This window comes from Nomascus leucogenys, chromosome 4 (genome assembly GCF_006542625.1).
Source record: "Nomascus leucogenys isolate Asia chromosome 4, Asia_NLE_v1, whole genome shotgun sequence".
NCBI classification, from domain to species: domain Eukaryota; kingdom Metazoa; phylum Chordata; class Mammalia; order Primates; family Hylobatidae; genus Nomascus; species Nomascus leucogenys.
The window spans coordinates 142,324,471-142,339,978 of record NC_044384.1 but is presented as its reverse complement, the minus strand read 5'-3'; the positions used below and the strand labels follow the sequence as shown (position 1 = coordinate 142,339,978).

The 15,508-nt window shown below is 42.8% G+C and overlaps 1 protein-coding gene and 1 non-coding gene across 2 annotated transcripts in view; one reads left to right on the top strand and one right to left on the bottom strand.

Moving 5' to 3' along the window:
* ERI1 (exoribonuclease 1) overlaps positions 1-15,508 on the top strand; it is a 97,783-nt gene that overhangs the window by 67,475 nt on the left and 14,800 nt on the right. The gene's annotated exons all lie outside the window — the stretch shown is intronic.
* Positions 3,632-3,693, bottom strand: LOC115834924. The gene has a single exon (XR_004029912.1). It is a non-coding gene; the product is annotated as a U7 small nuclear RNA (small nuclear RNA).

The window sequence follows — 15,508 nt, the reverse complement described above, 5'->3', positions numbered from 1 at the left end:
TCTTTCTAAATTTTTTTTATTTTATTATTAGTTTTTGAGACAGGGTCTCTTTCTGCCACCCAGGCTGGAGTACAGTGGTACCGTCACGGCTCTACAGCCTTGACTCCCTGGGCTCAAGCAATCCTCTTGCCTCAGCCCTCCCTAGTAGCTGGGACTACAGGTGTGCACCACCATGCTTGGCTAATCTTTTTGTTTTTTATAGAGATGAGGGCCTCGCTGTGTGGCCCAGGCTGGTCTCAAAGTCCTGGGCTCAAGCCATCCTCCCACCTCGGCCTCCCAAAGTGCTGGGATTACAGGGAGGAGCCACCACACCAGCTACTTTTAATATGTTTTAAAAGGACGAAATGATTGTGGGGTTAACGGTTTGAACATCTCAGTCCATATTCTCCAATCACCTTCCCAAATATGTCAGAATTCACAATCCCATTAGGAATGTCCAGGAGGCTCTTTTCCCTTGAATCTTCTCTGAAGCTGGGAAGGATAGTTTTTGAAATCCTTGTTAATATGATAGGAACATTTTTAAAAGCACTCATATTTTAATTTGCATTTCTTTGTTGCAATGTATTTTAGAAAGATTTTTATTCCAACAGATTTTTAAAAGGTGTGGTAACATTGCGTTATGTCAATACCTCCTTGGTAATCTTCCCTGGCAATGCTGGATGGATTAAAGGGGACTGTGTTAGTTATGGGCATCAAACATGTATGAAAGTATTTTAAGAAGTATAAACAAGTTATGCAATCAGAGTGATTTCTTTTGCTCAAGATGAGAGTACAGAAGACAATGATTTCACTCAAATAACACTTGTAAATTACTCTAATGCTTGCCACCTAAGTGACAAGATCTTTCGTATCTCAGCATCGTGCAATATACACATGTAACAAACCAGCACATGTACCCCCTGAATGTTGAAATTATTAAATAAACAGGTAAAAAAAAAGAAAAAAGTAAACTACTACTTTACAAATGTGGGAGCAGGAGGAATTATAGAGAAGAAAATGATTATACTATTGAACATATTATTTCCTCCCTGAGTATTTTAACTACTGTAAGTCAACAGAGCAATTTGCAGGTTTTAGAAAGTTGCTCCAGTCATTCTGATCATTGATTAGTTTTGCTTAATTTTAGATAGTCTGTTACGGCCGGGTGGAGGTGGCTCATACCTGTAATCCCAGGACTATGGGAGGCTGAGGTGGGTGGATCACCTGAGGTTAGGAGTTTGAGACTAACCTGGCCAACATGGTGAAGCCCTGCCTCTACTAAAAATACAAAAACTAGCTGGCCATGGTGGCGGGCACCTGTAATCCCAGCCACTCGGGAGGCTGAGGCAGGAGAATCACTTGAACCTGGGAGGCAGACGTTGCAGTGAGCTGAGGTTGCACCACTGCACTCCAACCTGGGTGACAGAGTGAGACGCTGTCTCAAAGAAAAAAAAAACAATCAAAAACACCAAACCAAAACTAAAAAGACTGTTAAAAATAACAACAATAAAAAAGAAATAACATATATGTATAAAAATGAAGTACTCTAAAGAAGCAGGGTGTGGTGGCTCCCACAGATAATCCTAGTCCTTTGGGAGGCTGAGGCCAGAGGATGGCTTGAGCCCAGGAATTCAAGGCTACAGTGAGCTACGATCCCACCACTGATCTCCAGCCTGGGCAACAGAAGAAGACCTTGTCTCAAGAAAAACAAAAAGGACTCTAAAGATATTTGAGACATATTGGCAGGTTCAGAACTACTAGTATGGAACAGAAAGAAGGAAACTGATTGACTCATTTCCCAACTACTTACTCACCCACGGAACATTCCTAATGCACACACTCAGGACTCATTGCTCAAAACGATCAAGTAGCGCACGTACGCAGTGGAGTCCATCCTTGCAAATGCACACTGAAAGAGGACATTTGGCCTCTGAAAGAATCTGGTTCAAGTTGCATGTCTGTAGATCAAAGTAAAAATTTTAAAATAATTTTTACTAAAGCGCCATGAACCATGTTTGTAACTTGGGGACGAATTTGTTTGAAATGTTCTTTTTCCTCACCATTTTTGCAGCCCATGTGTGCAGGGCTGGGCAGGGAATTGTGGTGGTGGCCCCGGGTGGCAGGGCTGGGAGCTGGGACAGAGACTTACAAGGGCACCCATGGCTGCTGTCACTCTGTACCTCTGCAGAGACTGCAGAGTGAACGGGCTCTATCTTCTCTCCACCCACTTCTTCTGGGTGTTTTGGTCTGTTGATTTTCCAGTTTCCCAAAGCAACATATCTTTCTTGGCCTGTTTGGAAAGAGAACTGTTGCTAAGATTATTGAGCTTGCAAGGGAAACTTCTTGTGTTTCCAGCTGTCTAACGCAGGGCATTATTCTAAGCAGACGATTGCATTGTTTTAGACATCTACGAGGTCAGTTTTTCCTAACCACTGTAATAAATCTAATGATAACCAGTTAACTTGACAAAGCCATTTGTCAAAGCAGCTTCAGTGTTTGATAAATACTTTTCCTTTTCTGGAATTTCTATTCTAGTTATTACATTTGGAAGTAGAATGCACACCCATCACAAAATGCCTAAACTTTAAGCTCGCTCGGTGGAATTCAATATAATTAAAAGCAGCAAGTATTTAAGTTTCTAGTAATGCCAGCTCTATGTGAGAAGTTTGGGGAACATCCAAGAAATATAAGTCTTGTAAATGATGTCCTAATTATGAAAAGAAATAAAAACACCTTTTCCAGTTTTGGGTTTCCAGTTCATTCATCTGAGGAGTGCTTTCTCCAGATAGGACGGGATAATTGACTCCTTTGACTTGGTACCCCATTCTGCAGGGAAACTGGAAAAGTCCTCCCCTGTGGGTCACTCTATAGCCAATGCCTTCCTTTAAAGAGTTCAAACTGTAACACCTTCATCACACCTTTAGTTTTTGAGCTCCAACAGAGCAAGGTGATTCAACTTTGGAAATAGAATGACAGAGAGAGACTGGGTGCAGTGGCTGATACCTGTAATCCCAGCATTTTGGGAGACCAAGGTGGGAGGATTGCGTGAATCCAGGAGTTCAAGACCAGCTTAAGCAACATACTGAGACCTCGTCTCTACAAAAGACGAACAAAATTAGCAAGCGTGGTGGTGCGTGCCTGTAGTCCTGCCTACTTGGGAGGCTGAGGTGGGAGAATCATTTGAACCTGGGAGGTCGAGGCTGCAGTGAGCGGAGATTGCACCACTGCATTCCAGCCTGGGTGACAGCAAGAGCCTGCCACACACATACACACACGCAAAAATGACAGAGAGGCAGAATTCTCCTAAGTGGAGATGAAATACAGAATACCATGGTTTAGTGTTCCTGTAGTTCTTTCCCTAGCATTTGATAATAGCTTTCCTTTTGGGTGATCAGTGACCTTTGGTTTTACCTCACAGCCCTGTGAGGTTGCTGCGTTGAGTCTTGTTTTCAAACCACATTGACTGTCCTCTCTAGTGGCTTGAAGGTTTTTGTTATTATTTTAAAAAGCTTTATTGGTATATAATTCACATCCCATATAATTCACTCATTTGAAGTGTACATTTCAATATTTGAAAGCCTGGTCACAGCATATGCACAACCATTACCACAGCCAATTTTAGGATAATTTTTTTCTTTCTGTTTTTTACTGTGGGGGTTTTGCAGTGAAAACCAGAAAACCTGCTAGACAAATTCCAAAAGAGCTGTAACATGCGATTTCAGAACATTTAATCACTTCAGGAAGAAACCTGAAGGATCCTTCCATTGCCGCCTCTATCTCTGTCCCCTCCAGCCCTCAGCAACAACTAATCTACGTTCTTTCTTTAAAAAAAAAAAAAAAAATCTTTGAAGGCTTCATAAATCAGCCCTTTGATTTAAATGTCCATCTCACTCCGCCACTATTTTTGATCAATTCCTCACCAGAGCTTCATTTTGACATGTGCTCTGCCCTTTGGCCGATGCCACTGAGCTAAGGAACAGAGTGACGCCTCACCCTACTCCCGACAGAAGCAGCCCCAGAGAGAGAAGTGGAGGGTCAGGGTCAGGGTCAGCACCGAGTGTGCTTGGGTGAACTGCAAGTCTTGACTTAGCCTTGAGGACCTCCTCAGCCTTGTACCCCTTCCTTCAGCTCCACCTGCCGGGATGCATCTTTTGGCGTCCTCTGAAGCACAAAAACATTTTGTTGTCTTCCTGCTCACTGTATTTTCGCCCTGTGGTTTTCTTTAATTTACACCCCCCTTCTACTCTGCTGGCCTTCAGGATTTTTAAATTTTTATTCACCACACTCATCAGGAAACAAATGCATAATCCTTAATCTGGCTTCTGCTGTCAGTCAGTTTGAATCTTGGTTGCCTTCTCAGCCATAAACTTTATCACCCGGCCTCATGCCTTCGGCTTTGTCCTTGATTTTGGAAGCGCAGTGAATCAACATTATTTATCTTTGCAGAAGGCTGTATGTTAACCACCACATAGAAGCATTAATCTGTCAAATCGTCCCAAAGATGCAAGGTACTATTTGTTATTGAAGAAGAGACTTCTTTATTGAAGGGTATTGTCCACTCTTAGTAAGGTATCTCAACTTATGATCCCGAATACTTCCAAGAAGGGTAAGCGTGAGAGAAGGTACAGTTGGGGGTGTCTGGGGGACAGGTCCATTACTGATGGACAGGTTAGCAAATAGAGCATTGTAAAGGAGATCAGTGAAGTAAGATTTTCATAAAATAACAAGTAGAATATTGGTGACTTTTCCAGTTCAATTGTTAACTATTCCATATTCAAATATTGTTTTGAAGAGGGATTAACTCAGGCTTTAAAAAATGTTGCTGAATCAGTGTGCAGGAGGGAAAAAAATAATTTTAAAATGTCGCTGAAAAATTATATTCTTCTGGTATGAAATAATTATATACTTCTGGTAGGAAATAATTATACTCTTCTGTTATTAGAAAGCCTATTATTTCTTAAATAGGCTTAAACATATTTCAATTAATCTTTCTGTATGCAATCAGGACTCTTAAGACTGACGTGAAACTACATAGAATCCAGTACACCTTTTGTTTAGGGTCTTTGACTTATTCACAACTAACTTCATAAAAAGTCAAATCCTATCAAATACCTTATAAAAGGCCATGACTAAGTAAACATTGTACTTTACAAAAATTTTATTTTTAAAATTTATTTTTAAATTTTTATCTTTACAGAGGAGGTCTTGCTATGTTGCCCAAACTGGTCCTGAAGTCCCAGGCTCAAGCAATCTTCCTGCCTTGGCCTCCCAAAGTGCTGGGATTGCAGGTGCATAAGCCACCGCACCCAGCGATACTTTTTTGTGTGTGTTATTTTTTCGTTTTTTTGTTTTTTTGAGACATGGTCTTGCTCTGTTGCCCACACTGGAGTACGGTGGTGCAATCTCGGCTCACTGCAACCTCCGCCTCCCAGGTTCAAGTGATTCTCCTGCCTCAGCCTCCCGAGTAGCCTGGATTACAGGCACCCGCCACCATGCCTGGCTAATTTTTTTTTTTCTGTAGAGACGGAGTTTCACCATGTTGGCCAGGCTGGACTTGAACTCCTGACCTCAAGTGATCTGCCCTCCTCAGCCTCCCAAAGTGCTGGGATTACAGGCATGAACCACTGTGCCTGATCCATATTTTTAAATTTTAATTTAAGCTTTTATTTTTGAGACAAGGTCTTGCTCTGTCATCCAGGCTGAAGTGCAATGGCAAGAACATGGCTCACTGCAGGGTTGACCTCCTGGGCTCAAGCAATTCTCTGGCCTCAGTCTCCCGAGTAGCTGAGACTACAGTTACATACTATTATGCCCAGCTAATTTTTTGTAGAGCAACACCCTGTTGCCCAGGCTGGTCTCAAACTCCTGGACGCAAGTGATCCTCCCGTCTTGGGCTTCCAGAGTTGCTGGGATTACAGGCGTGAGCCACTGCGCCCAGCCAGTACTTTATATTTATTGTGCCTGCATTTATATGGGAATTTCCTGTCATATTTCCTTTTTAAAAACTTCTAGATTCCTAAAGCCTTAATTAATAGAGCACATCATCCTCTTAAGTTGTCAGTCCTTCTAAGGGAAAAGCAGTATCTCCTGGTGTGGTCTGGTGTGGTCTTAATCTTCAGTGTCACAGGAGCAAGCCTGTCCCCACCAGCGCCACAGTGAGGTGACACAGAAAAGCGCCAGGCACCACGTGTTTACTTGCATTCCTCTGGTCCCGTGGAAGCCCATTATTCCTTTCCTGAATCGTATCTGAGCCAAAGGCCCTATATGGCCAAGATTCCCTGTTCGGTGCTGAAATGCCAGCACATGACATTCTTTCTAATGAGTCACAGTCAATAAAAAATGTTTTCTAAATGAATCTGAGTATGTCTCCACACCAAGCAACACAGAAGAAAAATCTTATCAAACCAAAACATCTTATCAGCTGAGCCCAGACAGACCTTTCACTTTGGCAAGCAAAGTGTAATGCGTTCCCACACAAAGCGAAAACCCAGTCTCTCCTTAGTTTTCCTTGGATACATGTGTTATATACTGTGAGGAAATGAGGGAGACACATATTGGGAAATATTTTCAGGGTTTGGAGACTGATGAGAGATTACTGAGGAGTTTGTGTACAATAATAAGAACACAGCTAAAGACATGCACTTTTGAGAGCTTCCATGTAAACATTAGGTTAATATCACATGCTGAACATGGCTTTTTTTTTTTTTTTGCAATGCTTTATTTTCATTATGAACGTGGTCTTTACATGGAATAGCACTGACCCTATTATTAGAAGTGGAAATTCCTTAGCCATGCATTTTGTTGTTGTCGTTGCTTCTAAAGAGACTTACAGTGGGCTTAGGAAAGCCGCAGAGAATCCCCACGTTGTGCACACATCAACCACAGACAGGTTCACCCTTCGGGCTCAGGGAAAATGAACATGAACTGAAGAAATAAAATGTAATGGTCACCCAGAGTTTAACTATTAGGTTAACTATTATAGTGAAAGAGAAAAATAATCTTAAAAATTTTTTTATTTATTATTTTTTATAGAGACAAGCTCTTGCCATATGCTCATGCTGGTTTTGAACTCTTGGGCTGAAGCCATCCTCCTGCTTCAGCCTCTGGAAGTGTTGGGATTACAGGGGTAAGTCACTGCACTTGGCTTTTTTTTTTTTTTTTTTTTTTTTTTGAGACAGGGTCTCATTGTGTTGCTCAGGCTGGAGTGCAGTGGCGCAATCATGCAATCATGGCTCACTGCAGCCTCAATCTCCTGGGCTCAAGTGATCCTCCTGCCTCAGCCTCCCAAGTCGCTGGGACTATGGGTATATTCCTCCATGCCCAGCTAATTTTTGCCGTTGTTGTTATTTTGTAGAGATGAGGGCTCACTTATAGCCCAGGCTGGTCTCAAACTCCCGGGCTCAAGTGGTCCTCCTACCTCGGCCTCCCAAAGTGTTGGGATTACAGGTGAGAGCCACTGTGCCCAGCCAGAAAAAAGAAAATCTGAAGGAAAAAATACAAGCAAGCCATGTATACACAGTTTTGTGCCCTAAAAGTATGGTACAGAAGAGAGTGTATAAATTACAGGACTGGCATCCATAAAATTCTCTAAGGGAAAGATATACAGCATCTAGGGTTCATCTGTAAGTCAAAGCAAACCCAAGTCAGAATGAGATGAAGGATTTAAATATGACCAAGGTGCCAACATGTAAATGATACCGTAGACAAGTGAGAACTCATCTGGGCCTTGAACTTGACTTTCTCTCAAGTACACCCAATAAAGTTACCCAGTAAGGAAAAGAGGTGGGTGGGGGATTAAATTCTTATTTGCCCATCAAGAGTTTATTTGTTTAAATTATCCATTGCCTTTGGTAATACAATGTGCTTCTCTTTCTGTGGGAGAAACTACATAATAGCCAGAGAAGGGTAACTAGAATGGTGGAAAAGCCACTTCAGTGAGAAATGGCTAAAAAACCGGGCATATTTAACAGGAAGAGAAATCTGAATGAGGACAAGAGGGCTGCCAAGAATCTTTAGGAGGAAGTGGGGATGTGTATTCTTCTGTAGTGCTGCAGAAGGCAGGGCTAGGACCACAGGAGAGCTGCCCTACCTTTGAAGGAGCTCTCTGGGGCAGAGTTGATGATTTAGAAGATAGGGATTTATTATAAGGCCACACCAGTGGAAGGTGGGGACATGGGAATAAAGCCAAAGGTGAGGTAGAGATAGCTGTTAAAGAATGCGGACTTCACAGCTTTCGCTGCCTCCATGCTCTTCCCCTTCCAATCTACCTCATACGCATACCAGTGTTACTTATCTGCTGGTCAGAACGTTTATTAGCTACCCATTACCTACCAAAGTATGCTGAAACTCCTTTTCCTGGTCTTCAATGCTTTCCGTGGTTTTACACTTCTTTTTCAGCCGTATCATCAGATTAATAATTTTCTCATGTTCTCCAGTTCTTAAATGTGGCATGCATTTCCCTGCCACATTCCTTCCCTGCTTAATTCCCTACCTGTTGAATACCTTTAGGGCCCAACAAGAATTCCACCTGTTTCATGAAACCTATGTAGAGGCAAAGGGAGCTTTCCTTTTACCTTCTGAAGGTTCAATAATTTGAGTCTCTGGAAGAAGCTGACAATAAATTAACAGGAGAAAAGGCATACAATTTTATTACGTGCACATGTGCACAGGAGCCGCACAAACTATGACTCAGAGGAAGACCAGCTGACTGAAGCTTTTATACCCCACAGAAAAAAATAGGGGCTGGGGGCTCCTGGAGGGTGGTGGTGATGAGATGTGGGAGAGAGAGGGGCAGAAATGCACTGTGAACAAAGGCTGCTTTATCTGCTTATAATGCAGACAAAGTGTCTCAGGCAGCAGCCCTCAGAGGAATATATCGGTAGCCTATGGTAAAAGTCTCTCTGAGCAAGAGGTCAGACCTTTAGTCTATTTTCCTGAGTTAAGCTTCCCTGGCTGATGATTGCACTCCTCTGGAGGAACTTCCCTTAGTCAGATTAGAGAGGACTAGAGAAAGCTCTTCACTGCATTTTCTACTTCCCAGGTACTCTCAGTCTGAAGTCCAAAGCAGCATTTTGGGGGAATTTTTTTCTGAACCCCAACACTGACCCCATCCAACCTTTCTTTATGCCAGGTGAATACACTGCTTTCTTTCTGTGTTCCCATAATACTCTCATGGTCTTTCTGACACTGATCCAGCCTATCTTTTTTTTCTTTTTTCTTTTTCTTTTGAGACAGAGTCTCGCTTTGTCAGCCAGGCTGGAATGCAGTGGCGTGATCTCGGCTCACTGCAACCTCCACCTCCTGGGTTCAAGTGTTTCTCCTGCCTCTGCCTCCCAAGTAGCTGGGACTACATGCCTGTGCGACCACACCTGGCTAATTTTTGTATTTTTAGTAGAGACAAGGTTTCACCATGTTGGTCAGGCTGGTCCCGAACTCCTGTCCTCAAGCAATCCACCAACTTCGCCCTTGCAAAATGCTGGGAATACAAGTGTGAGCCACCACACCTGCCCTACCTCCCTATCTTTTTTCTAATTAGGTATCTGTATAGCATTTTTTTTTTTTTTAGCTCATACAGTATTTTTACAAACACAAGTATTACCTACCTGGATGAGTAATATTCCCATTTCACAGATAACTCAGGCTTTGAGAGTTTAAGCAACTTAACCATAACCATAGAGCTAATACTTGGTAAGGTTGGAATTCAAACTCCAAGTTTTTTAACCCAAAGTGCAGACTCTGCTTCCCCTCACCCTGTTCTGAGGGTGTTTTTTAAGTCTAATCAATATGACAGAGATTTTCAAATTCTGAAGTGCTACTCAGATCAAAAGAGGGTTGTATCCATTAGACTGCAGCCTTGTAGAAGCCAGAGAGCAAGTCATTTTCATCTGCGCATATAAATGCATATTCTCAGGTCCACCCAGACCTGCTGAATCAGTGACTCCAGGGCGGGGTCCAGCAGACTTTGTTACAGCAAAGCCTTCCAGGTATCTGCTGCATGCTCAAAGTCTGAGAACCAAAACTCTAAGAGAAGATTATCTTTTTTCTCTTTTTTTTTTTTTTGTGGGGCCCTTGTCCTACAGAGACTACAGGGGCATTATGGGATCATTAACAAGTACACAAACCTCAATTCTCAGAGGAGAGAATCGCTACTAGTGCTGAGTGAGCAAAGATTCTATCAGGATAAAAAAATTTAAAGACTAACCTGGCAAGATTATGAGCTCTAAGGGGTGTTGTCTTACCTGGAAGGCAGGTGTCAAGTGAAGCTTTGAGTGGAGAAGGCAAGAAGACAGGATGTTGAAAGGAAAATTCTTTATGGGTGTCACAAAAACTCACAGGGAGGGGAAAAAAGATTTATTAGTGAATTTTAATATGAGAAAGAAATGACAGTTTTGTGAAAAAGGCTATTTACTGAACATTGCTGACAGACAGCAGGCCTTTGCTAAAAGGGTGGAACAATGGGGAGGAGTAGCTAACCTTGAGAGCTGATGATGAAGCACTGAAGGCAAGGGTAAGTAAGCCCTGATCTCCGGAGAAGAGCTTTAAGTTCCTGTGACCATTTGATTCCGGAAAACACTAACATGAGTTCAGCTATAGATGGTTTTCATTTTCCCTAAACAAATGCATTGATCTAAACAAGAAAACAATTACATGTGAAGGGTTCCTGGTTTCTTGAAGCTATTTTGAATAATGCAAAAATGTTGGTTGTGACTCTCATTTAAAATGTGTCCAGAATGGGCTAGCAAAAAAGAGGAACTTGCTAAAGTTCAAATGACTGTGTCGATCTAAAAGAAAGAAGCTGAGGCCTAAAATATAATTGGAATAGTTTAGCCAAAGTGAGGACAGCTGCTTGGAAGACTCAGCCCCAAGTAGCCTTGGATATGAATTCCATTCGATCTTTGTTACGAGGAGGTTTGTTTGTTTCTTGAGACAGTGTCTCACTGTCATCCAGGCTGCAGTGCAGTGGATCATGGCTCACTGCAGCCTTGACCTCCCCAGGCTCAGATGATGCTCCCACCTCAGCCTCCAGAGTAGCTAAGACTACAGGTGCACACCACCAGGCCTGGATAATTTTGGTATTTTTTGTAGACACAAGGTTTTGCCATGTTGTCCAGGCTGGTCTTGAACACCTGGGCTCCAGCAGTCGTCCAGCCTTGGCCTCCCAAAGTGCTGTGATTACAGGTGTGAGCCACTATGCTTGGCCCACAAGCAGGTATTTAAAGACAAAAAAAAAAAAAAAAAAGTTTGGGTGAAAGGGAGTAGGCTGATACAAAGTTGTTTGTCAGGAACTGGCTTACAGGAATAACACTGATTAGTGATTGGCTATACATTGTTAGGCTATAGGGTGTGGTTGTAGTGTTCGATGTGGCATTATTAGGTTACTTTACAGCTACTTGTGGTAATAGAAAGCAGTTTTAAGAGGGGAGTGGGACGTGATTGCTATCTCATCTTAATGTCTCCCTGGGCCTGATAATTGAAGAGGACGTGCATTCCTCAGATCAAAGTCCATTTACTTTCTCAACTGTATAACCCAAGTAGCCTGAATAGATGTGCCCTGTGAGTGTCTAGTAGCCTCTGTTGTCCATGTTCCTGTGATGTCCTGACAGGATGGCTTGTGATGAGTCTGCCCTCTGAGTGACAGTGACATTTCTCCTTGCAGCCTGGCAGTAAGAACCAGTTAGTAGAGAGAGACATGAACAGCACATATGCAAGGCTGCCTAGAGGAGATGAGGCAGAGAGGCCTGACACCTCTCCAGTTCCCGAGGCCACACTGAACACCTTTGTGAAGTGCAGCACCCCTGCCCTGATCTTCCTGCAGGTTTTCACCAGGTTCACGTTCATCTGTTCCACCTTGCTGTTGCCTCCTTCCCTATTGTCTCTTGTTTTCTAGATGTGTCTTTGGGTTCCAGCGGCTCAGAGCTCTGAGTGTGGAATCATCACCAGTGTGGGCATTGGCCACTTCTTCATTTCCCCCTCCCCCAAGGCACCACTCACTGGGCTCCTGCAGAAACCAGCATTTAGTGCGGATATCAGCTAAATGGGGGGCGTGGGGCGGTGGTGCAAAGAATGGAGCAGACAGCATAGCCCAGAATTGGCTACTACTGAAGATTTAATGCTATACTGAAATGTTCACTGATAAAATATGCTATCTGGATTTATTAGTCCAGTCTCACACTGCTCTAAAGATACTACTTGAGACTGGGTCATTTATAAACAAAAGAGGTTTAATTGACTCACAGTTCTTCATGGCTGGGAAGGCCTCAGGAAACCTAACAATCATGGTGGAAGGTGAAGGGGAAGCAAGGCACATCTTACATGGCAGCAGGTGAGAGAGAAAGCATGGGAAACTGTCATTTATAAAGACCATCAGATCTCGTGAGAACTCACTCACTGTCATGAGAACAGCCTGAAGGAAACCACCCCTGTGATCCAATCACCTCCCACCAGGACCCCCTGTTGACACATGGGGATTACAATTTGAGATGAGATTTGGGTGGGGACACAGAGCCAAACAATATCAATGGAGTTTCTTTCAAGATAATCCATGAGAGAAAGGTGAGTGAGTGGGGCATTTTAGATGAAACAAGATTGGCTGTGTGTTAATAATTGTTGAAGCTGCCAAGGGTGCATTGAGGTTCTTTATACTAGTCTGGTTACTTTTGTACATACTTGAAATTTCCCAAAATAAATTTTTTTTTTTTAAAGTGGATGCTGGAATCCTTCAGGCGTTGCCAGCTCAGCCATTTTCTCTCTGGCCATCCTTCCCCTGATATGTTCCCTGGGATCCCTCTTCCCCTCTGCTCCCCATTTCTTCACTGTCTTTCTTTCTATGGCTCTCGGAATTCCTGTCTTCCCTACCTAAAGGGAACACTTAAAACAACTCCCATTTCTTCCTTTCTTCTTCTTCTTTTTTTTCGTTTTTTTTTTTTTTTTTTTTGGTTTTGGTTTGTTTTAAGGAGCAGGGAGTTTAATAGGGAAGAAAGAAGGGGGAAGAAAGAAACAAGAAGCTCCCCTGTACAGAGACAAAGGGAGGGTGCTCCAAAGCCAAGAGAGGGAACCCCCACAACTCCCATTTCTTATGAAAAACAAGCAATTTAATTATTCTATGTCTAGACTTCTCATTAGGCTGCACTGGAAGACCAAATATACCCATTAATATTGTTTTTCTGAAAAAAAGTTGTTCTCTCTGTATGAAGAATTCTGCCTTCATCTTAGTCCATCTGGACCCTGCAGCCAACTTTTAAAGTTACTGTATCTCCCCACCCCATTAGAACTCTAATATTTGTTTAACCTCAGAGTAGAATGGAAAGCATGAATGGTAGATATTTCTTACGACTCCAGGAAGTGAAATTTAGTCTCTCTCTAGAACCTTCCATCAGGCGAGTTCCACTATGAGCCTGGTTTAGAGGGGAAGGAGAATGGAGACCCCCACAATGTCCTAAGGTTCTTGTTTTCTTTGTCTTCCTCTTACTCCTTTTACCAGAACTTCTGGCAAGTAACATGTTGACTCATGGTGTTTTATCACTTCCTTCCTCTGGCTCACTTCCAGTAGAGATGCTAATGAGTTGCCGAGTCACCAGTAGGCAGGAAAAGACAGAAGGGCTTCTCTGCCGTGGAAACTTGATCATCTGGTGTTAATATTCTGAAAATGACGTTGACAAAATGATAGTTAAGCTGGATGAGAAGGTATCTCCTGCTTTCTGGCATGAAATCATTCTTCCTTTATTTCCTTTGAAATCCATATCTGTGTAAAAGCTGCAACAGCAGGAATGATCTGTACTTCTTAGGGGTCTTAATCTCTGCTGTGTTGAAAGGATATGGAAAGAAATGGATGGGTACCTACATCTGGGCTCCTCATCTTAGAGAGTAGGCACCCACTTGGGAACACTTAGGCAAATGGCTTCTCTCCTTCCCCATTTCCCCTCAGAGGCCAGAAGGTCAGACAGAAAGTCCACCTTGAACCTATCTAAGGTCTAGGAGAAAGTCTTTCTAGAAACCTAGGGAAAGTGAATGATGAGATGCCCGGAGAGCCATAATTACAAGAGTCCAGTCTAGTCAGTTTAGGGTGAACTGACTAGGGAATGCATCGGAGATAGGGAATGCATCGGAGAAAGGTGGGGGGGATGGAATATCCTAAATTTTGTAAGTCATAAAAGTAGGGTTACCAGATAAAATATGGAATACCCACGTTAGTGTGAACTTCAGGTAAACAACAAATGAATACCCACCTTAGTGTGAACTTCAGGTAAACAACAAATACATTTTTAACACAGGCATTTCCTCAATATTGCATGGGACATAAGTATACTAAAAAAAGTATTTGCTGTTTATCTGAAATTTAATTTTAACTGGGGCCCTGCATTTTTTATTTGCCGATAACCCTAGAAAAGCCCAACCAATCAGAGCTTGTATCGCTCCATTGACTGTAACAAGTGGTCACTGCACATTTGTCAGGGGGAAGCAAAGTCAGTGACTGTGGTAATAATCCCTTATCCTGACCTACTTTCAGTGAAAAATATTACTTCTTTTATTCCTTTTGGAATGTTGCTATAACAATGGCTGTGCTCTGACGGTAACTCCCATCAAAAGATCTCTTATTACATCGTATATGCTCCCTAGAGAAAGCATACCATCTAGGGGTCAGAAATCGATGTTTTTCTCCATTCTTTTTCTTTCTCCTTTTGATGCCTTATAAATTTTTATTTCTTTAGTAAGGAAAAATTTAAACATATGTCAAAGAAGAGAGAACAGTGCAATGAACCGCCTTGTACTCAGTATCCAGCCTCAGCAGTCATCAACTCATAATCAATACTGCCTTATCATGCTCACTTTGGCAGCACATATACTAAAATTGAAATGATACAGAGTTTTGCATTGCCCATGTTAAAAAAAAAAAAAAGAAAAGGGGGGAAAAAGAATACTGCTTCATGCTTGGCACAGTGGTTCATGCCTGTAATCCCTGCACTTTGGGAGGCTGAGGCGCGAGGATCGCTTGAATCCAGGAGTTCAAGACCAGCCAAGACAACATAGAAAGACCCTGTCTCTATAATTTTTTTTTCTTTTTTTTTGAGACGGAGTCTCGTTCTGTAGTCCAGGCTGGAGTGCCATGGTGTGATCTCGGCTCACTGCAAACTCCGCCTCCTGGGTTTACGCCATTCTCCAGCCTCAGCCTCCTGAGTAGCTGGGACTACAGGTGCCTGCCACCACACCCGGCTAATTTTTTGTATTTTTAGTAGAGATGGGGTTTCACCATCTTAGCCAGGATGGTCTCGATCTCCTGACCTTGTGATCCACCCGCCTTGGACTCCCAAAGTGCTGGGAGTACAGGTGTGAGCCACTGTGCCCAGCCTAAAATTTTTTTTTTTTAATTTAGCCTGGTGTGGTGGTGTGCACCTGTAGTCCCAGCTAATTGGGAGGCTGAGGCAGGAGGATCACTTGAGCCTAGGAGTTTGAGGTTGCAGCAGTGACCTTTCATGGCATCACTGCTTTCCAGCCTGGGCAACAGTGAGACCCTGTCTCAAAGAATACTGCC